The sequence below is a fragment of the Schistocerca nitens genome, chromosome 2, assembly GCF_023898315.1.
Source record: "Schistocerca nitens isolate TAMUIC-IGC-003100 chromosome 2, iqSchNite1.1, whole genome shotgun sequence".
NCBI classification, from domain to species: domain Eukaryota; kingdom Metazoa; phylum Arthropoda; class Insecta; order Orthoptera; family Acrididae; genus Schistocerca; species Schistocerca nitens.
In genome coordinates, this window is record NC_064615.1 from 894858502 (window position 1) to 894882022 (window position 23521).

A 23521-nucleotide genomic window follows, 5' to 3' on the forward strand; every position below is an offset into this window, starting at 1 on the left:
GGCATTCACAATTTTCTTTTCCATTCTTCTGCATATTACTCTCGTCAGCAACTGGAATGCGTGAACAGTTTAGCAGACTGTACGGTAATTCTCGCACTCGTGAGCTCTCGCAATTTTCGCAGTCATGTCGATGGCGATTTTCCGGAAGTCTGATGGTACGTCGCCGGGCCCATACTCTCTACACACCAGCGGGGATAGCTGTTTCGTTGCCAATTCCCCCTATGATTTTAAAAGCTCCGATGGTATCTTATCTATTTCTTCTACCTCGATCTTAAGTCTACCAAAGCTCTTTCAAATTCTGGTACTAATATTGGATCACCTATCTTTTCCTATCGACTCCTGTTTCTCTGCTATCATGTCAGCCAATTTTTAATTTCACCAAAGACTGTTCTGACTTTTATATGTGCTCAGTAGATTTCCGGAAAACCATAATTTTCATTCACTCATTTCGCATTAGCTTTCCTGCATTTCCATATTATCAAGTTCCTATGTGACTTGTATTTCTGTATTCTTGAATTTCCCTGAAGGTTTTTCAACTTTGCCTTAATCGTCTCAGTACCCAGACGGTAGAAACCGCACATGCTCTGACAACACGTTGGACACCTCGTAGCTTGTGTCCGCTGAAAAGATTACTATACTGTTGGCGACGAACGCGCATAAGCATGTCGGTTAGCGGATCTAATATTTCCAGGATAACATTTACGAAGGGCATCGTCTGTTGCTTGACATAAGGCCACAGGAATATACTTTAATCGATAAAGTGATGACAGTTCGGCTGGCCGGTGTGGCCGTGCGGTTCTAGGCGCTTCAGTCTGGACCCGCGCGACCGCTACGGTCGCAGGTTCGAATCCTGCCTCGGGCATGGATGTGTGTGATGTCCTTAGGTTTGTTAGGTTTAAGTAGTTCTAAGTTCTAGGGGACTGATGACCTCAGATGTTAAGTCCCATAGTGCTCAGAGCCATTTCAACCATTTTTTTTTATGACAGTTCGTGATTTTAACAAAGACCGGAAATTTAACATTGATGATGGTTTTTATCAGTTGAAGAAGGCTGAGAAATTTGCCTGCCAACTCCAACTGTTACTTGTGGTCTTCAGTAACAACTACCTATATTGTAGGATATAGCAATTATATACATTAGAAGAAGAAACTTAAGAGTTGCGGAATTGGTTGTGCGAGTCTCTAATCGACGTAAATAAGTACAGCTACGGCAGAGTATTGGACTTTTCATTTAGTTTTATGTTTTCATGGTCTTACAACATGTATATAAACACCTGTTTAATGTATGAACTGAGCAACCTATTTTATATAACTTCCTTCCTTCGTCGATCAGGTGAAGTATTTCTGTGTTATTCACCGTTTTCTTGCAGTTATATTTCCTGTGCCTATGTTTCTCTTTTCAGCTTATGAGATTGTCCTTTTTAGAGTGCTCTTGAGATGTACTGCCTTCTGCCGGCCGAAGTGGCCGTGCGGTTAAAGGCGCTGCAGTCTGGAACTGCAAGACCGCTACGGTCGCAGGTTCGAATCCTGCCTCGGGCATGGATGTTTGTGATGTCCTTAGGTTAGTTAGGTTTAACTAGTTCTAAGTTCTAAGGGACTAATGACCTCAGAAGTTGAGTCCCATAGTGCTCAGAGCCATTTGAACCATTTGTACTGCCTTCTGAGGTATCCATTATCGCACTCTCTATAGCCTCGGAGAACGTCAAGCGTGTCTCTTCATTCCTTAGTATTCCCATATCACTCTTCTTCTCTGGCTAGTCTCTTAAATTTCAGCCTAGTTTTCATCATTACTAAATTGTGACAATATATGTTCCTTTTTACGTCCTAGAACGCAATATCGGATTTTCTGTCCGACCATGACGTAATCTTAGTAGAATTTTCCCGTATATTTCGGTCTTTTAGAGGTGCTTGTGATTCTTGCACAGGGTATTCGTTATTACTGGCTAATATCTATTTCGAAACTCAATCTTTCTCCTCTCTCGTTCCTACTGCCGAACCTATAACCTCCAGTAACGCTTTCTTGTACTCCTTCCCCTACAACCGCATTAGAGCCCCTATCACTATTGCATTTTGATCTCCTTTAACTATTTCATTTCCCGTTCAATGTCCTCGTGTACTGTACCTCTTCATCTTCTGCTTGCGACTACTGTTGTCCTATCTTCCTATTCATAATGAATCCTGCTCCCGTTATACTATTTTCTGCTGCTCTTGATATCACCCTATATTTATGTGACAAGAAATCCTTTTCCATTTCACTTCACTGGCCTAACTTCATCTAGATTGAGCCTTAGCATTTTTCTTTTCAGATTTTCTAGCTTCCCTGCCACGTTCAAACTCTTGATATTCTACGCTACTACAGTAGAGCGTCAACACTCCGTTGGTTATTCAGTCTTTTTGTCATGGTCATCTTACGCTTGCCAGGGCCCTCCCGGAGATCTGGATGAGGACTAGTGCGCAGGGTAGCCGTGGAGTCTAGGGGGGCCTTGCCACGGTTCGCGTGGCTCCCTCTGTCGAATATTCGAGTCCTTCCTTGGGCATGAGTGTGTGTGTTGTCCTTAGCGTAAGTTACTTTAAGTTAGATTAAGTAGTGTGCGAGCCTAGGGACCGATGACCTCAGCAGTTTGGTCCGATAGAACTTACCACCAATTTCCAATTTCCAAATGGGGACTAGTACGGAATCTTTTGCCAACGGAGAGACCGTCATGACAGGAACGTCTAAGGAGATGTATCCAAACACCAGAATGGTCGCAGAAGTGGCACCATATCACGATTCCAGACAATTCCCAGAGCTATGTATAGCGTTTGGATGGACGTAACCATGTGTGGAGGCTCAGAGGAGAATGACCTTTGTCCGCTTGCATGCATAACCATATACCCCAACACCTGATGTGATTGAATGAGAAAAAAATTCTCCGGTAAACAGACGATGAACAGTTCGTCAGCGCACTTAACGATAGTAATGTGGTAGATTCCCGATATGGTGTTCCAGTTGTACACTGATATCTGGCCTCTTTAACTATTTCGTCATAAATTACATCGGGGGCAGTAACTATGGTAACCTCTGGTTAGCATAGTAGGAAGAACTTTCAGCAGGCTTTCTACATATAATGTGCCCCTTGTGTGAAGTTTCCATGACGCCACCCTCCAAACGAGACAGCACAAGGCGTTGTCAGCGCAGTCCGGAGCTACGTGTTGGCGTCCTCCATCCCATACATCTGGTCATGTGTTGCCAAAAGACCGATGTGCAAATGATCGCTAGCTACTGCAGTTGATGACTTGGTGTAGGACTGAAGCAGAATAAACCGGCGTCCCCGAATCTGTCATCCAAAACTATTTCGACTCGATGGCCAGATGGGTTCGAGACAAAGAGGGCAGATTTGTGTACGATATTTCGTATCCTGTATAACACCAAACCACCTACAAGTTTAATCATGTATTACTTCTACTGTACTATATTGCAAAATAAGTAATATTTCGTTATTTGCTAACCTTCCCGACGTTGCAGTTTTAATGGTCAGTAGTGTAGAATTGTTAACAGCTCTTACAAATTCATGCATTCCCATGGAATTATTTTGGGACACCTGTCACAGTATCATGTGTAGTTATCAACGTACTACTACATTTATATTAAACCCAGTTCAAGGAATTATTAAGAGGAAATACCACAGTCAGAGCAAATCATGGTGCATTTCTATTGAACTGTCATCCGGAAGGCAGTTCTTTCAATCTCGTGACCCAACGAGTTATGAATAACTTAAAGAGGTTTCAAGTGTCTCACTAGACAGAGTAGCAGGATATTCGTAGACACCTCTCCGACTGGAATATGAAACTTAATTCCGTGCCTATGATGTAAGATTAATCCTTTATTTGTGAAGAGGATATACAGGGTGAGTCACGGAAAACTATTATTTCGATGGCACTAGCGAGATGTTCTTGTACGTGAAGCGCGACGTTGGCGAAATTGAATATTTCCTAGTGCTGTTGTCTATTATGACCTCCAGATTGATTCTGACTTGATAAGAGCCATGCGTGGATTGTGGAATTCTTTCTGCAAGTATTTATAAAGCATGTGTTTGCCACTTCAATGTGTATTATTAAGAGAAGGAATTGTCAGTGCAGCCTCAGTGGGTCAGGCTTGGAAATGAACCTGTAGGATTCGAAACCGGTCGCCTAGTATAAACACTGCAATACGTGACAGAATCATTAATAAACGCTTTAAGGGAGTAAAAAAACATGTTTCATGCCAATTTTATTTTACATAATTTTGACTTTGCCATGCTTTTGGTACAGTAAAGTACGCTTTTATCGTGGCACAGTGTAGTGTCACGTTCTAAATTTCTTGGCTCATTAGCTATTGAAACAACCTCGCTTTGTAATGTAATTTTAATTTTCACCCAAAGGCACATTCAACACAGCACGGAAAAATACACGTCTTTCGTATCAAGACAAGAGAGAGAGACCTCCATTAGTTCTTAAAAACAAAACAAAAACCTAGGCAAAAGTACCATTACAACAGACGCCACCTGTTGGCGGATCAAAAATTTACCTCCTCCACCAGCGAGAGCGTAATCGTCCGTATGCACTTATGCACGGTGCGTTAAAGTACTGTTTTTGAAAAGGTACACAATATTTTTTTTCCGCCGTACCTTGGGTCTTACATTTTCTATCTATGAACAGAGTGTTTTGCCCCGAACTATTAGTATGAATATTTTATTTCTGGTAATATGTGGGAAAAAATATATACACTCCTGGAAATTGAAATAAGAACACCGTGAATTCATTGTCCCAGGAAGGGGAAATTTTATTGACACATTCCTGGGGTAAGATACATCACATGATCACACTGACAGAACCACAGGAACATAGACACAGGCAACAGAGCATGCACAATGTCGGCACTAGTACAGTGTATATCCACCTTTCGCAGCAATGCAGGCTGCTATTCTCCCATGGAGACGATCGTAGAGATGCTGGATGTAGTCCTGTGGAACGGCTTGCCATGCCATTTCCACCTGGCGCCTCAGTTGGACCAGCGTTCGTGCTGGACGTGCAGACCGCGTGAGACGACGCTTCATCCAGTCCCAAACATGCTCAATGGGGGACAGATCCGGAGATCTTGCTGGCCAGGGTAGTTGACGTACACCTTCTAGAGCACGTTGGGTGGCACAGGATACATGCGGACGTGCATTGTCCTGTTGGAACAGCAAGTTCCCTTGCCGGTCTAGGAATGGTAGAACGATGGGTTCGATGACGGTTTGGATGTACCGTGCACTATTCAGTGTCCCCTCGACGATCACCAGTGGTGTACGGCCAGTGTAGGAGATCGCTCCCCACACCATGATGCCGGGTGTTGGCCCTGTGTGCCTCGGTCGTATGCAGTCCTGATTGTGGCGCTCACCTGCACGGCGCCAAACACGCATACGACCATCATTGGCACCAAGGCAGAAGCGACTCTCATCGCTGAAGACGACACGTCACCATTCGTCCCTCCATTCACGCCTGTCGTGACACCACTGGAGGCGGGCTGCACGATGTTGGGGCGTGAGCGGAAGACGGCCTAACGGTGTGCGGGACCGTAGCCCAGCTTCATGGAGACGGTTGCGAATGGTCCTCGCCGATACCCCAGGAGCAACAGTGTCCCTAATTTGCTGGGAAGTGGCGGTGCGGTCCCCTACGGCACTGCGTAGGATCCTACGGTCTTGGCGTGCATCCGTGCGTCGCTGCGGTCCGCTCCCAGGTCGACGGGCACGTGCACCTTCCGCCGACCACTGGCGACAACATCGATGTACTGTGGAGACCTCACGCCCCACGTGTTGAGCAATTCGGCGGTACGTCCACCCGGCCTCCCGCATGCCCACTATAAGCCCTCGCTCAAAGCCCGTCAACTGCACATACGGTTCACGTCCACGCTGTCGCGGCATGCTACCAGTGTTAAAGACTGCGATGGAGCTCCGTATGCCACGGCAAATTGGCTGACACTGACGGCGGCGGTGCACAAATGCTGCGCAGCTAGCGCCATTCGACGGCCAACACCGCGGTTCCTGGTGTGTCCGCTGTGCCGTGCGTGTGATCATTGCTTGTACAGCCCTCTCGCAGTGTCCGGAGCAAGTATGGTGGGTCTCACACACCGCTGTAAAGGTGTTCTTTTTTCCATTTCCAGGAGTGTATATCATGTGTTTATTCCTTTTTGACTGACGACAAACCCGATAATGGAATTTCGCGTACTGCTGTCCATAAATAAAATGCGATCCAAGCAGTTAATTATGAATGTCTCTGGTCAAGGATTCTCTAATAAAATATTGTCCTCGGTATTACGAAGCCAGTCTGTTTAAAACTACTTTTGTTTTATGCTTAGTGTTCAATACCGTTTGCTTTATGCAGTCTTGTAAAGAAGTTAATTCGTAATGGAATAAGGTAGTGCAGTTGTCATGCATTTCTCGATGGCAGTCCCGGTACACGCTATGAGCCGACTATTTGATAACTAAAAGTCTGTTACTACACTGTTCATATATTTCTCAACACATTACTTACACACACTCACTATGACCTACCAAAAGGACCACGACAGGGACGACTGATTTCCAGTCTTGTTATTCTGAGTACTCCAGCTTCCCAGTTGCTTTCCTGGAAAACAGTGTTGGCAGCCTTTCATAGAGAATGAGAAATTTAGTTCAGAAACAGAATAATAAGTATTCTCCATTGCAGAGCTTCAGTTTAAGACTTTACAAAGAAAAAGGCCCAAAATAAAATAAACTTTGAGGAAGTAAGAGAGAATGAAACGTTAATTAGACGGGTGCAACTGTTGCACCCAGGCTTTTAACTAGTATAAATTGATAGTGGCATACTTGAATCCAAATCTTACAGCCAATAAATGTAATTACACTACTGACCATTAAAATTGCTACACCAAGAAGAAATGCAGATGAAAACGGGTATTCATTGGACAAATATATTATACTAGAACTGACATGTCATTACATTCTCACGCAATTTGGGTGCTTAAATCCCGAGAAATCACTACCCAGAACAACCACCTCTGGCCGTAATAACGGCCTTGATATGCCTGGGCATTGAGTCAAACAGAGCTTGGATGGCGTGTACAGGTACAGCTGCCCACGCAGCTTCAACATGATACCACAGTTCTTCAAGAATACTGACCGGCGTATTGTGACGAGCCAGGTACTCGGCCACCATTGACCAGACGTTTCAATTGGTGAGAGATCTGGAGAATGTGCTGGCCAGGGCAGCAGTCAAACATTTTCTGTATCCAGAAAGGCCCGTACAGGACCTGAAACATGCGGTCGTGCATTATCCTGCTGAAATGTAGGGTTTCGCAAGGATCGAATGAAGGGTAGGGCCACGGGTCGTAACACATCTGAAATTAAACGTCCACTGTTCAAAGTGAGGTCAATACGAACAAGACGTGACCAAGACGTGTAACCAATGGCACACCATACCATCACACCGGGTGATACGCCAGTATGGCGATGACGAATACACGCATCCAATGTGCGTTCACCGCGATGTCGCCAAACACGGATGCGGCCATCATGATGCTGTAAACAGAACATGTATTCATCCGAAAAAATTACATTTTGCCATTCGTGCACCTAGGTTCGTCATTGAGTATACCATCGCAGGCGCTCCTGTCTGTGATGCAGCATCAAGGGTAACCGCAACCATGGTCTCCGAGCTGATAGTCCATGCTGCTGCAGACGTCGTCGAACTGTTCGTGCAGATGGTTGTTGTCTTGCAAACGTCCCCATCTGTTGTCTCAGGGATCGAGACGTGGCTGCACGATCCGTTACAGCCAAGCGGATAAGATGCCTGTCATCTCGACTGCTAGTGATACGAGGCCTTTGGGATCCAGCACGGCGTTCCGTATTACCCTCCTGAGCCCACCGATTCCATATTCTGCTAACAGTCGTTGGATCTCGACCAACGTGAGCAGCAATGTCGCGATACGATAAACCGCTATCGCGGTAGGCTACAATCTGACCTTTATCAAAGTCGGAAACGTGATGGTACGCATTTTTCCTCCTTACACGAGGCATCACAACAACGTTTCATCTGGCAACGCCGGTTAACTGCTATTTGTGTATGAGAAATCGGTTGGAAACTTTCCTCATGTCAGCACGTTGTAGGTGTCGCCACCGGCGCCAACCTTGTGTGAATGCTCTGAAAAGCTAATCATTTGCATATCAAGCATATTTATCCTATCGGTTAAATTTCGTGTCTGTAGCACGTCATCTTCGTGGTGTAGCAATTTTAATGGCCAGTAGTGTAATTTCGTCGCGCCTCGAGCTTGACTTAGGCCTTCGCAATCAACTAAGGGATATGCAGACCAGACACTGCCGTAATACCACAGCTGAGTCATGCAAACATCCTCCAACACGACGTTCAGTCCTCAGTGAATGATTGGGTTGCAACGTGCCGAACGATAAAGTGGAGGTTCCATAGCCGACAACGTGATGGTAGTGTGCCTTGTGCTATAGCACAGACTCAGCTCCGGCGTCAGTAAGCACGGTTGTAAGCTTGCTGTTCCTGTCGCATCTGTCAGTGCGAAAAAACAGGCAGAGACACTATGAACCATCAGCCATCCTCGATGGTTCTGAATTTTGGACAAAATCAGCTGGGGCGAAGCTGCTAAGCGTGTGTCATTGTTTAATAAACACTCTGCGAGGGTCCTGGGTTCGAGGTGGGGCCTGCGCTCTTTCTGCCAGCCGCCATGGGCCGCGGGAATCGCGCACCAGCTCGCAGTACTGTATGCAAGGCACTAAATAATAAAGAGTATAAATTTATTCGTTATTAGCTTACAGTCCTCTAATTTGAATGTAGGGCATCAGTAACTGCCCTTACCAGGTTTATTAAACGCGAGTTACAGTTGCATTACCTGATCGGCTGTGGTCCCTACATCGTTATTCATTATAATCTAGGAACCGACACCGATAGAGCAATAGGTAGAGCTAGCGCTAACGCTGACTTTGAGAGAAATTTATTAGTTGACTAACAAAAAGAGACCAAATGTTGCACATGAAGTGGCATGAATATTGCACACAGTGTTTTAACATAATTAGGAATGCTTTAGTATAATTAAGCATTGTGGCCGTCAAAAGGAGAAATACTCAATAAAATATATACATGACAAAAGTAATTTTAAAAAATTCTACATACTACCCTTCGGGTATCTAGCATATTCAAAAAATGTTGCCGGCCGCGGTGGTCTAGCGGTTCTAGGCGCTCAGTTCTAGGGGACTGATGACCATAGATGTTAAGTCCCATAGTGCTCAGAGCCATTTGAACCATTTGGCTCGGAGCACTATGGGACTCAACTTCTGAGGTCATTAGTCCCCTAGAACTTAGAACTAGTTAAACCTAACTAACCTAAGGACATCACAAACATCCATGCCCGAGGCAGGATTCGAACCTGCGACCGTAGCGGTCTTGCGGTTCCAGACTGCAGCGCCTTCAACCGCACGGCCACTTCGGCCTGCTTGAACCATTTGACCCAAAAAAATGTTCAGATGTGTGTGAAATCTTATGGGACTTAACTGCTAAGGTCGTCAGTCCCTAAGCTTACACACTACTTAACCTAAATTATTCTAGGACAAACACACTTGAACTTTCGCCGGGACCAGCCGCACAGTCCATGACTGCAGCGCCAAGACCGCTCGGCTAATACCGCGCGGCTAGCATATTCATCCGGAATCCATAAGGCACATGCTACTGCTCTAATCTACTATGCTACTTTGCTGGATCACAAATTTTGTAATTTATATTTCCAGACCTACTCTACTTTACAATACTCCTACAGCATCAAGCTGGGTTTCTCTTTTGCCTCTATAGTTATGCCAGAGTGCGCTGAGGCACAACTCAGGATTCATAGGGGCTGTGTAGTCTTGCCACCGAAGATGTAGGGATTGGGAGATGGCTATTAGATTCGCAGGAAATCCTTCCTCCCTCTTCCGATGCTCATCTCCCCCATGCTTCCGGAAGGTTATTGTAGTTGAATATTGTGCCGTGGTGCGTCTCGTTTTCATTGTTCATGGCCTCTTATTGCTTGTCTATTGTAGCTGTCAACGAGTTCAGTTTATGCCACAGTTTCTCTTTCATTATTATGTTACAGACTATTGTATCACCAAAGACGTTCCCGTCCTGTCTTCTTGTCTGATGGTATACCCAGAGACGATGTGGTCCGGCGCAGGATTTTGGTCTGCACGGAAGGGGCAGACGAACCCCGTGCGGTAGGACGAATCAAAATGTTTTTGAGTGATCAAAGGTGTTCCGTTAACTCTTTTACTATTTGCAATTTTACTCATTTTTATACTCTCACACAGAATTCTCTTTAAAATACCATACATCACGCTATATTCTGTAAATCTGTAAAATTTCAATTTACCCATAGAAGTTGAAGTTCATTACGGTAAACACAGATCTATATATTTCTTCATTTCAAATTGTTTATGACATACCAGATAAACATTTTCTCTTCAAAAATATAAACTTAATTTTTCCTTGTACCTAACACTATACTTACCTTCAAGAAGAATCAATAGTGTGCATAATATCTACAAGAATTTCAGACTAAAACGGCTTCAGAAGAATATAACTATTATTAATTTGTAGAGAGAGAATAAACATAATATATGGAAAATATATTACAGACTGTTGCACCTTTGTATTATACTACATTTGTGCTTCAGGAAACCTTCATTCACTTAAAATATCAGCAAGGATGTAATTTAACTTCTTGACCTACTGCTATTTTCTTTAAAATACTCTGTTAATAATATTTTCCAGTAGCCGGTGATTTTTGTCATCTTGTCCTCTGCTTGGTCTTGGATTTGACTCCATTCTTAAAAATAGATCATGAAAGTGGGTAAAATAAACACACCGCAAATCCTGACTTAAAGAAAATAATAACACAAAAATATGTGTTTTAAGCCGTAATTCACAGCCGTAGCCTTTGAAAAGAGCCTCCGTGTTGATATTCAAACGTAACCACGAATTTTTTGAACTTTTCAAACTGATGGACACTAATCACCCACAACTTGTTCTTTCCCAGCGCGAAGAACTAGCGCCGGACACTTGAAGTATCTGAATATTTAAAATACTGATCTGTATAAGTCCAAACAGAGGTTAGGCAGAGTATACCCCTGTAAGGAACAGGCATTAATAACCTTAAAATTTGCATATCAGGCTAGCCATTCGTATATTTTCACATGTATTCCATAAGACGAGCTGCTAAGTTCAAAGCCGTGATATCACTGATCTATAATTCTGTCTATGCCTCCTATCCTTTCATTGCCAACTACTGTCCTTTATTGCGATATTTTTCTTGTTAAGTCACTTCTGGAGAAAAATACATGAACAAACAACATTTCTGATCGTAAATGTAATTCTCACGAACATTTCAGTGCCTCATTTGTATGTACACAACGCATCTATAACCTTAACGCCACGTCAAGACTTAAACTAAAATTTTGCCAAATATATATTATGTACACAAATGTTATAACAGTTGTAGAATACTGCAAGACATAATTCAGTGTGTCCACACAAAATGTTTTTGTAATAAAAGCGAAACGCATCCAGGCAAAACAGTCACTTTTATTTGCTGTTTGGACTAGTGCTGTGCAATGAGGAATAGAAACATCAAAGCTGCACCTGTTCAATGAAATAAGGGCCAGCAAACAAAATTAGTAAACTTCTTTCATTGTGCACACTTTTCTCAGCTTCCGGTAAGATTCACAAAGCATCCCGAAACATATTCGATGTGTGTGAATGTTCAAATGTGTGTTAATTCCTACGAGACCAAACTGCTGAGGCCATTGGTCTCCAGTCTTACACACTACTTTAAACTAACTTAAACTAACTTACGCTAAGGACAACATAGACACCCATGCCGTAGTCAGGAGTCGAACCTCCGGCGGGAGGGGCCGAACACATTTGATACTTCAGAAAAAACACAACGGAATAAAAACAGTACGTCCCAGTCGAACCGTCGAATCATGATATGAACAGAAGGACACAGGTACAATGTATACACTCTGACATGGCCGCCGCTTCGAGTGGCAGAAGTTAATTTGTCACTTGTGCACAAGAGTCACGTACCGTTTAGGTACTTTCATAGGAATAAGGCACAGTTCAGAGAGGTTCATGTTCGAATGCGGTGTTTATTTTTAGCAACGAAGTTAAAACAAGCGTGTTGAACGTTGATAAGCAGACTTTTAAACAAAAATGTTCAGTGATATCTGAAACAAAAAAAAAAAAAAAACTTGACAAAATTCCAAATTTAAATGTTAGATTGCCATAGTCGGCAGTAGACGAAATCACGAAAGTTACCGACTTTTACCGATGTCTATCGAGGTGAACTACGGGCCTGAACGACACTTCGACGTGGCAGATGATGATCGCCTGTATTAGAGACGGCCGTGCGCGGAGTATACAGCTTTGATCCTCATGTAAGGAAATACGCGGTCGGCAGATGGTCAACGATCGTTAATAACTTCACATCAGAAAGCCATGTCACCCCCTCACCTTTTCCGTTCTCTCTCTCTCTCTCTCACACACACTCTCGCTCTTTCTTTCTCTCTCGCAAAGAAATTCATCTCTGAAATCTGAAATGGGAAGCGGGGGGGGAGGGGGAAGGGGTGCTGCAGGCCGGCACAATTTGGATCTTTTGCTTCTGTCACCAGCGAACTTCACTGCTGGCACCTTGTTACTGATATTACCACTCTGGTCCTTCTCACAATTGTTTGTCTACTGTTTTGTTGTCTGGTCGGTGGAGCATTGGGACTATTGGAACAAGCGTTAAATTTTGACATTTTAAAAGTGGAGCATCATTGACTGTTATCACTTTCACCGCGGTGAAGTTATGTAAGCGGTCAGATTTTGTAACATAACTCAGTACTCAACACACAAGACTGCTTTCCCCCCACCCCCCAACCACCCTGCACACCACCTTACTCTCAGATGACGATCCCAAGGTAGAAGACAGAATGCTAGAGGAACAACTGTTCGCGTATTAAAAATTACGTTGGAGAAAAGAGACTTCACCAAAGAACTAAACGTCAGCTGCAAAAACTCACAGCGCGTGAGTAAAGAAGGTGGATAGCTAAGTAAGAAATAGGAAATGATACTCAACATTCTTTGGAAAGCAAAACATTTTAACCATTAAAAGAAAGCACGTAATATTACATATTTACAAAAACATTAGGGCCACAGTAAGGTCAACACTAACGAACAAAATACATGAACATTTTGTTTGCTTGTATATAATTTTCTCTTCTATAAAATTCTGTGTAACATTATTTTTAAACTATCATTTTGAAAATATGCAAATTCCAGCTATAGTAGTTAACTAATTATTCTTCATTTACAGAGCTTTCAGTCCCAAATTTAAATTACTTTATATATAGAACTGCCTTTCAAACAATTTTAAAGATTGCTAATGAGCAAAGTATTGATATTCAGAATAGCTGACTACAAAATTCTGCAGTCTTTTTCCAGAAATTTTTGTGCAATACATCTTTATATTTTACACAGTAAGTGTGTTTCATAGGTAAGTTTGTCCCTTCGGATGTGAAATGATGAATATGACAGAACAGACACAGGTATACACAAAATTTAAAATGGTAAAGTTCTGTCATCCTGCATTTTAAATGATACAACAAACTTTGTGATCTTATGGAGTTCAAATTACTTCCAACAGCATTACGTGATGATTAGTAAATCAAGAGTACAGGAAAAGAATGCGCTTTGCCCACTTTTTTCAAAAACGAGTTACTTATGCCATGAGACGTAGAATTCTGTGTTAATTCTGTTAATATTTTGAATTGACCAGAGTGATAGTATAAATAGTCCATGTTCAATATCCTTTTTTAGATTATGCATGCAGAGAAAGAACACGCCAATGTTTCTCGCTGCAGGGAATAAATGTGCATTGTCCAAGATTGTGTATCAAATTTTAGATTCTTTTGGATTGGGAAAAAATGTTGAAGCAAGAAAAAGAGAACTATCCTTTCCTTTGTATTGTTGGTACTAGTGAGAACCAATTCTTTAGTCTGAGACATTCTGTTTAGTAATGCTGGTGTCCTAAGTGATCCGATTCATATTAACAGTTCGTTATTTGTATTGAATGGTAGGTACTTCATGTGAGAGTAAATGACTGAAACCTTCACATAACAGCATTACTAAAAGGCTAGTATAAGGGTGAATGAGTACAGTCATGAAGAAACTAAGGGTTCAGTGGCATGAATTAAGTGAAGATTGCAACTGTAATTTAAATTGTTTTTTAGATAGTAAGTGCTGAAGGAAGATATATTATATGAAAATTTAGTGATCTTTTATACTGAAGTGAACAACCAATTGTAAGTGGTAGGTATTATTGCAATACTTCGCAGAAGATGATGGAGGTACAATGAAGATGAAGCACATCTTCGAGAGTGTAATTTCAGTTACAGAGTGAGCGTAAAAGGTGATACACTGCTGGTCCGGGGTGCTGATTGCTCCACATTCACAAATGTCTGTGGTACGTAGCCGTATTTTCAGTAAGTAGCTGGGATATATTAAGGAATGACGAGATACGCTTAAAGTCCTCTAAGGCTGTAGATACACCAATAAGGAATATTGCAGTAGACAGTAGAGTTGAAGAGGAATGGACGTCCCTAAAAAGGCTAATCACAGAAGTTGGAAACAAAAACATAGGTACAAAGAAGGTAACTGCGAAGAAACCATGGGTAACAGAAGAAATACTTCACTTGATCGATGAAAGAAGAAAGCACAAAAATGTCCAGGGATATTCAGGAATACGGAAAAACAGGCACTGGGGAATGAAATAAATAGGAAGTAAAGGGAAGCTAAGCCAAAATGGTTGTCTGAAAAATGTGCGGAAATCGAGAAAGTAATGGTTATCGGAAGGACTGACTCGGCATATTTGGAAAGTCAAAACAACCTTCGGTGAAATTAATAGCAAGGGTGGTAACATTAGAAGTGCAATGGGAATCCCACTGTTTAATGCGGAGGTGAAACTGGATAGGTTAAAAGAGTACATTTTAGTCCTCTATGACGGGTCAGATTTGTCTGATTTGATAGAAGAAGAAACTGGAGTCGATTTAAAGGAGATAGGGGAGCTTTGGAGGACTTAACATCAGATAAGGCAGAAGAGATAGATAACATGCTATTCTAAAATCATTGTGGGAAGTGGCAACAAAACGACTATTCACATTGGTGTGTAGAATCTACGTGTGGCGACGTACCAGCTACTTCCGGGAAAATGTCATCCAAACAATGCTGACAAGTGCGATAATCCGTACAGTCAACTTAACACTCATGTATCCAAGTTGCTTACAAGAATAATATAGAGCATAAAGGAAAAGAATTATAAGGATCAGTTAGATGACAATCAGTTTGATTTTGAGAAAGGGGGAGGCACCAGAGAGGCAATTCTGACGTTACGGCTGATAATGGAAGGAAGACTAAAGAAAAATCAAGACACGCGAATGGATTTGCCGACATGGAAAAAACGTTCGACAACGTAAAATAGTGTAAGATATTCGAAATTCCGACAAAAATAGGGCCAAGCTACAGGGAGAGACGGGCAATATACAATATATACAAGAGCAAGAGGGAATAATAGGAGGACGACCAAGAGCGAAGTTCTAGGATTAAAAAGGTTGTAAGACTGGGATGTAGTCAGTCGCCTGTACTGTTCAGCTTGTACACAGAAGAAACAATTAAGGAAATAAGAAAAACTTTCAAGAGTTAAATTAAAATTAAAGGTGAAAGGATACCGATGATAAGCTTGCTGATAACATTGCCATCTTTAGTGAAGTTGAAGAGTAAATATGGAGTGAGAGTGAATCGAAGAAAGACGAAAGTAATGAGAAGTAGCAGAAATGAGAACAGCAAGATGCTAAACATCAGGATTGATGGTCACAAAGTAGGTGAATTTAAGGAATTCCACTACCTAGGCAGCAAAATAACCAATGATGGACGGAGCAAGGAGGTCATGAAAAGGAAACTAGCACTAGTAAAAATGGAATCCTTGGCTAAGAGAAGTGTACTAGTATCAAACATAGGCCTTAAGGTCAGGAAAAAAATTCTGTGAATGTACGTTTGCAGCACAGAATCGTTTTGTGGTGAAACATGGACTTCAGGAAAATCGGAACAGAAGAGAATCGAAGCATCTGAGATGTGCTACAGACGAATGTTAAAAATCAGGTTGACTGATAAGGTAAGATATGAGGTTTTGCGCAGAATCGGTAAGGAAGGGAATCGTTGGAAAACACTTACAAGGAGAAGGGACTGGATGACAGGACCTCTGTTAAGACATCAGGGAATGACTTCCGTGGTGCTAGAGGGAGCTGTAGATGGCAAAAAGTGTAAAAGACGACAGAGATTGGAATACATCTAGCGAATAATTGAGTACGGTAAGGTTATAAGTACTACTCTGAGATGAAGAGGTTCGAACGAGAGAGGAATTCGTGGCGGGCCACATCGAACCAGTCAGAAGGTTGATGACTCAAAAAAAAAATAATAATAAATAAATAAATAAAAGAAGAAAAAAAATAAAATAATATGGGCGATGCCCGAACAGATTACAGTTCCCCTGGTAAAATGAACTCTGACATTCTGAAAATTTCTTTTGCGTTAGGACGGAACTGGTAGGTTCTCCTCAATAGTTGTGCCCTGTTCCAGTTTTCGTTCTCCGTCTGGGTTAGCCTTTCTTTCCTTATTCGAAACCGCTTTCCAGCTCAGTATTTCCTTTACGTTAGCAAATTTGTCTTTTTTGAGCCAGTATTGTGCACCTCTGTTTCTTACGGCTGGATCCAAAGGTAGCTTGCTGAGTATCACCAGAAGTGCATCAGTCGGTGTTGTTCTGTGCACACATGTCAAGCGCAGGAGTACACTCCTTACTTTCCTAGCTCCATGAGCGCAAGAGCTCGACCAGTCCCTACAACAGCAATTGAGACTGGGTTGAGATATATTCTTATTATACTTAATGGCAGCTGGAAATTTCTTCGACCAACTGTTCATATTTCTATCAGGAATTTGATGCCTTTCCGTTAGAAGATTTCTACATCGCACGAAAATTTTTCTTTCCGTCGATGCTTATACCACGATAGTTATAAATTTCTTTTCTTTTCAGAGCTTGGTGGTTTACTCTACTTGTGACGTTTCTCGATCTGGAAAATGTTCCTTTTAATAATATGTATACTCTTTTGAGTATAATGTGAAAATAAAACTGATCTCTGCATGGATGGCGCTCTCAAAACATCAGAAGTAAATATAAATATGTCAACATACTTTCTTTCATCACTCACCTTCTACAGTTTGTTAGTACACAGGCTTTGTTTTTTATCTCTACCTTACTGTTCTGGCGGGGTTAGCATTATGTCATAGGTTGTCGGCTAGCGTACGCTCTATAGCGTCGGTATCTCGTTCTTGAAATGAGAAATTTCCAGGCGGTCGGAGCAAGGCGAAACTTTAGTTTTCGTGGCTTGGAGCCCGACACAGAGCGCGTGAGTAAAGTTTAATCGTAGCCTCTGCGATGCGGGAATACAAATTTTGTTTAATAACAAAGCTGAGAGTGAGAATTTCTACTTAAAAAAAGGCAGTAATAATTTGTGTAGTATTCGTCTAGCCGCTGACAGCCGCCTTCTGTTAGCACAGTCTGCCTGCGGACGCGAGAATTGTTTTCTTCCATAAGTAGACAAACAGTTCACCGTCTGCCACAGCGCACTTTGAAGCATAATTTGTAATTTCTCTTGTTGTCGAGAGTTAATAAAGTGAATATTTCGCTCTTTGTATGAAAAAGAAACGCATATTTTAAAATTTGTCTTCTCGCATCTAAGATGAAATTTCCGATAACTATCGTAAACAGATTTGTACTTCCCTCTGTGTACGACTCAAACAGTGTATTTATAGTTAATGATAGGACTTGTTCGATTGGTAGTTACATAGCAAAATCAAATGGAAACAGTAAACGCGCAATAAAACGGTGGAGAAGTGATCTATGTTGCTAGACGTTCTTCTAATAGTGTATAAGATGCTCACTTTGTTTTAACTTCGATACACAAGCACTGCCCCATGAACATAGTAAAAATGACCGTTCTATGAGCAGTCAGCACCAGAAACGAACAGCTTTCTGCTATTATACATCTACATTTATGCTCCCCAAGCCACTTAGACTGTGCAGTGTTGTGTATCTTTGGTACTACTATCATTTTTCCCCTTCTGTGTTCCATTCACGTATAGTGCGGGAAAATTCGCTGTCTGTTATACAATCACGATGGGAAACCTACTGAAATTCATTTTAGGATGAAGGCTTCCATTGCAGCTGGCTATAAATGGACTGAAATATTCGAAATTGTTTGGTATATCTGGCTGAAGCCTCCCGTATGGTCTTACACAAGGCACTGTTGCTCCAATAACAACTCAACCCATGAAAATAAAAAAAATATATGATGGACAACCGGATGACAAAATAAGGTTGTCTTGGAACACATTGCCATTAACCCCTATTAATAATGCATCACAACGAGAACATTGTTGTTTTTGGTCATCAGTTTTCAGATTGGTTTCAAGCAGCCGCCATGATTTCCGCTCCTGTGCTAGATGTTTCGTCTCATAGCAGCACTTAACTCAATTTCCTCGATTATTTCTTGGATGAATTCCAATCCGTCTAGTAAGTTATTCGTACATATTTTAAAACCTGTCATATCATCGTGTACCATATTCTAACTTGTGTCTGGCAGGCCGGTGTGGCCGAGCGGTTCTAGGCGCTTCAGTCTGGAACCGCGCGACCGCTACGGTCGCAGGTTCGAATCCTGCCTCGGGCATGGATGTGTGTGATGTCCTTAGGTTAGTTAGGTTTAAGTAGTTCTACGTTCTAAGGGACTGATGACCTCAAAAAAATGGTTCAAATGGCTCTGAGCACTATGGGACTTAACTTCTGAGGTCATCAGTCCCCTAGAACTTAGAACTACTTAAACCTAACTAACCTAAGGACATCACACACATCCATGCCCGAGGCAGGATTCGAACCTGCGACCGTAGCGGTCGTGCGGTTCCAGACTGTAGCGCCTAGAACCGCTCGGCCACGCGGCCGGCCACTGATGACCTCAGCTTTTAAATCCCATATTGCTCAGAGCTATTTGAACCATTTTTTAACTTGTGTCTATAAAAAAAAGGTTCCCAAACTAGTCTCCCCTATAAACGGTAAAAATGCCCCCCAAGTATTAGAGACCGAACCCTGTCTGAAACTAGATGGTAATACCGCTGAAATTCTAAATTCCAATTTGAATGTATATCATAAAGATATTTTGTACGCTGGCGACAGAGGTGTGTTCACAGCCATAAAAAGTCCGATGATATGTAGTGAGATTAGTACAGATTCCGAATGCGAAGTAATTTGGATGAAGAAACGTGTTAAATGTGGATCAAACATGGTCGTCGGTTGCTCTTATAGACCCTTTGCCTCAGGATGGAATATTTGACGGGACACTTGGACAACATTTCACGTAAATTTCCAGGTCTTGTTGTAGTACTACGTGGAGACTTCAATTTACCGACTGTAGACTGGGAGACTCGAATGATTATTATGGGTGGTAGGGACAGGGAAACCAGTGAAACTGTTTTAAACACGTTATCCAAAAATTACCTTCAGCAGTTAATGAGAGGACCGGCTCGTGAAGGTAACATCTTCGAACTGCTGGTGATAAACAGAGCAGAACCTGTCGACGCAGCAGGAAATCAGTGATCATAAGGCGGTTACAGCATCACTGAATACCACAGTAAATAGTAATACAAAGAAAAGTAGGAAGATCCTTTTGCTTCGCAAGAGTAGTGACAAGAAACAGATTTCAGTTAACTGAACGGTCAAAAGGGAAAGTTCATTTGCAGCACTAACATCATTGAGTATCAGTGGACGGAGTTAAAGATTATTGTACACTACGCTTTAGACGGGTATGTGCCCAGTAACGTTGTGAGGGATGGAATGGATCCGCCATAGTTTCACAGCCATGTTAGAAAGCTGCTACGGGAATAAAGCTTCACTGTAAATTCAAACGTAGCCAAAGCCTGACAGACATACAAATAGCAAGCGAGGACAATATTAGCGGAAGAAAAGCCATTTGTGAGACGTTCAACGTTTCGAAAGTAAAATTCTGTTTACTGACTTCATAGAAGATCATAAGAGGTTCTTGTCTCTTGTTAAATCAGTAAACGAATCGAACCCATTTCTCAGGAGTGTGAACATAATCGCACTCAGAAGGAGGACGAGACAGAAAAGGTTAAAATACCAAATGTCTTTTTCCAAAACTTTTTCACACATTATAGTGCCTTTATTAAACCGTCGCGCGAACGATAAAATGGCTGACTTTGAAATAAGTAACAATGGGACAGAAAAGCAGCTGTAGTCGCTCAACACAGAGGCAAGGTCACTGGAGCTGACGGGATACCAATAAAGTTCTACAGAGAATATGCAAAAGAACTTACCCTTCCTAGAAGCAGTGTACCGTAGTTCTTCGGAAGAGCGAAGTGTTATTGGAGGAAAGCATAGGTCATACCCGTTATCTAGAAGGTTTGTCGAACAGACGCACGAAACTAAAGTTCTATAACTTTCACGTAGATAAGTTGTAGAATTTTGGAACATGTTTTATGCTCGTATATTATGAAATATCTGGAGATCGAAAGTCTGCTCTTTAGGAATCAACATGGATTACGAAGACAACTATCGAATGAAACTCAGCTCGGTTTGTTTCTCCACGAGACAAAGGAAGCGGGTAGATACCGGCCCACAGATAGACGTTGTGTTCCTTGAATTCCGTAAGGCACTCGATACAGTTCTACACTGCCGTCTAAGGAACAAGATAGCGGGGTATGCGGTATCAAATCAACTGTATGATTGCACTGAAGAGTTTCTAGCAAACGAAACGTAGGATGACATTCTCATCTGATAGATGTATTCAGAAGTAAAAACTTCAGGGTACCTCCATGGAGTGTTGCAGGACGATTACTTTTCACTGTGGATGGTGCTGCTGTATACTGTGACGTCGTAACTTTAGAAAACTTTGGCGAAATCCAGGAAGCTCTGGAGAGAAACGACAGTTGGAGCATGCAGGGAGTGTCAATTAACTCTCAACGAAACAGCTGTAACGTATTGTGAATGCATAAACAGATGCTTTATTGTATTATGCTTGTAGATCGCTGACAGTCCTTTCTATTATTGTGACCGGTTTCAATAGATCTACGCTGTCATCATCAGATGTGAAAGTTGTAAAAGGAAACAACCCAATCAAATGGCTCTGAGCACTATGGGACTTAACATATAAGGTCATCAGTCCCCTAGAACTTAGAAATACTTAAACCTAACTAAATTAAGGACATCACACACATCCATGCCCGAGGCAGGATTCGTACCTGCGACCGTAGCGGTCGCGCGGTTCCAGACTGAAGCGCCTAGAACCGCTCGGCCACACCGACCGGCCAACCCAGTCCTGGGTGGCTCAAACATACACGATTTCGTAGGACAACTGTCTGCACTACTTCAATGTTAGAACGTTCTTTGTATCATTATTCATTGTATATGCCTGTTACAACACTGAACGTCACATAGTGATGTTGCGTCAAACTGTAAGAAAAATGGAAGAGAGCATTAGTTCAAATGGTTCAAATGGCTCTGAGCACTATGCGACTCACCTTCTGAGGTCATCAGTCGCCTAGAACTTAGAACTAATTAAACCTAACTAGCCTAAGGACGTCACACACATCAATGCCCGAGGCAGGATTCGAACCTGCGACCGTAGCGGTCGCTCGGTTCCGGACTGTAGCGCCCAGAACCGCACGGCCACTCCGGCCGGCAGAACATTAGTAATTTAGAAATAAAATATCACATATTTGAAACATACAGTACATTATGGTGATGTCCAAGCATACAAAATGGTTCAAATGGTTCTGAGCACTATGGGACTCAACTGCTGAGGTCATTAGTCCCCTAGAACTTAGAACTAGTTAAACCTAACTAACCTAAGGACATCACAAACATCCATGCCCGAGGCAGGATTCGAACCTGCGACCGGAGCGGTCTTGCGGTTCCAGACTGCAGCGCCTTTAACCGCACGGCCACTTCGGCCGGCTCCAAGCATACACTAATCACTTGACACCACAGTGTTACTTAAGCACTCCGTCTTCAGGCCACAAGTGGCCCATCGGGACCATCCGCCCGCCGTGTCATCCTCAGGTGAGAATGCGGATAGTAGGGGCGTGTGGGCAGCACACCGCTTTCCCGGTCGTTATGATTGTTTTCTTTGACCGGAGCCGCTACTATTCGGTCGAGTAGCTCCTCAATTGGCATCAGGTTGCTGAGTGCACCCCGAAAAATGGCAACAGCGCATGGAGGCCTGGATGGTCATCCATCCAAGTGCCGGCCACGCCCGACAGCGCTTAACTTCGGTGATCTCACGGGAACCGGTGTATCCACTGCGACAAGGCTGTTGCCACAGTGCTACTTAGCTAGTGTAATATTTTCACAAATAAATAAGTGTAAAGCTGTTTATATAGCTGAGCCGTGTTGCGGCTCGAGTTGGTGCCGTTGGCAGGTTGGCATCGTATAACAGGGATAGTGGCGTCTCGATTTCCTCTTGTGTTTACTGGCGGCACTACATTTGCTAGTGTTGTCTGTCTGCGAGTGGCAGCAGCAGCGGTTATCTAGTACCGTGGTACTATCTTTGGAAGGACATTTAGTGTCCTCCAGGTCGGGTGTGTCGGGAGTTCTGTTGGGACGGAGTAACAGTGAGGTCCGGCGTCACGCGGACATGCTGGGGCTGCTGGCAGCATGCAGGATTGAGCGGCTGTAGTTGCGAGGGCCACAACGTCGTTGTCCACCGGACCCAGGACGTTTGAGTTGTGTGAACATTAGCCCAGTAGTGAGACTTCTACTATTTTGAGATCACGCCGTTTGTTCACGCATTGCTGCTTCCACGGTCGCTAAGATGACGAGCAATGAGTGGAGTGTTTGAAGCTGGCAAAATTAATTAGCTGTCCTCCACTTATTATCAATCACTGATTTCCCTGTGTTTACTGATGAAGTTCAACCAGCTGCATTTCTCTGCCTAGTGGCCGCTAACGCCCCAGTTACCTGACCTGGAGGTTAGTGTATGTTCGCGGCAGCGTACTTTTCCTCGCCTTGCCATTGCTGTCCGGTAAGGCATGTAATTCGACAGCCTCCTTGACTGCGGTTCGGATATTTTGTTCTTTTGGACTAACTTGGTCGTAGTGGTTCGTTCTGCTTCGGATGTTGTAAACACCGGATTCTGAAGATTCAGTGCTGTCCGCCAGTTCCGCCTTGCCTGGGTTATTCCATCGTTGTGTTAGTTACCAGGCGTTAGGTAGATTTTACTAGAGTGTTGGTCTGCGTTTAAACTGTTAAATGAATACAACTCCCGACTGCCTGTCTCATCGGTTACGAAGTTGAGCGACTTTTCAAGTCCGATCCTTGGAGCACTGTCTGAGACCAAT

At 42.8% G+C, this 23521-nt stretch overlaps 1 pseudogene; it reads right to left on the reverse strand.

Annotated features, from left to right (window-relative positions):
• Positions 1-22384: 22384 nt before the first annotated feature.
• LOC126237967 (5S ribosomal RNA) lies at positions 22385-22502 on the reverse strand (annotated as a pseudogene).
• Positions 22503-23521: the final 1019 nt, after the last annotated feature.